We start from the raw sequence: 971 nt of genomic DNA, 5'->3' as shown, positions 1-971 counted from the left end.
TCTAATGACTAATGATCGCAAGCAGTTTCTCATGTGTTTGTTGGCTGCCAGTATATCTTCTTTGGTGAAGTGTAATAGACTTGAATAGCAAGTCTTTTGCCCATTTGTGAATTGGGTTATTTGTCTTTTTGATGTTGAGGATCTGAAGTTTTCTATAGATTTTGGGGATAAGTCCTTTATCAGATATGTCATAGGCAAATATTTTCTCCCAATATGTAGGTTCTCTTTTTACTCTTTTGATGAAGTATTTTGATACACATAAGAATTTAATTTTTAAAAGGTCCCAGCCATCTAGCTTCTCTTCTACCATCTTTGCATTCTGGGTTATTCTTGATAGTCTATTTCTGCCATCAGTTAGGGCCCCCAGATTTGCCCCTATTTTATCTTTGATGAATTTTATAGTTTTGGGTTTTACATTTAAGTCTTTGATCAAGCTTGAGTTTGTTTTTTTGTGTGGGGTGAGGTATGGGTCTTGTGTCATTTTTCTGCAAGTGAATATCCAGTTTTGCCAGCACTATTTGTTAAAGAGGCTGTCTTTTCCCCCATTTAATGGGTTTTGGACCTTTGTCAAACATCAGCTGTCCATAAATTGATGGGTCTACATCTGAACTTTTGATTCTGTTCCATTGGTCTATCTGTCTATCATTGTACCAATACCATGCTGTTTTGACTACTATGGCTGTATAGTATTTCTTACAATCCAGGAGTGTGAGACCTCCCACTTTGTTCTTCTTCTTCAGAAGTGCTCTGCTTATCCAAGGTCTCTTTCCTTTCCGTATGAAATTAGTAATTGTTTTTTCCATTTCCTCAAAAAATGTTGTTGGTATCTGGATTAGGATTGCATTAAATGTGTAGATTGCTTTAGGTAATATTGACATTTTCACAATATTCAGTCTACCTATCCATGAACAAGGTAGGTTCTTCCATTTATGTAGTGCCCTTGTTGTCTCTTGTAGCAATGTTTTATAGTT

Source organism: Orycteropus afer, unplaced genomic scaffold (assembly GCF_000298275.1).
Source record: "Orycteropus afer afer isolate SDZICR_OR568_19922 unplaced genomic scaffold, OryAfe1.0 scaffold00906, whole genome shotgun sequence".
Lineage (NCBI taxonomy): Eukaryota > Metazoa > Chordata > Mammalia > Tubulidentata > Orycteropodidae > Orycteropus > Orycteropus afer.
The sequence above is the reverse complement of the archived record's forward strand: the minus strand, read 5'-3'. Positions refer to the sequence as shown.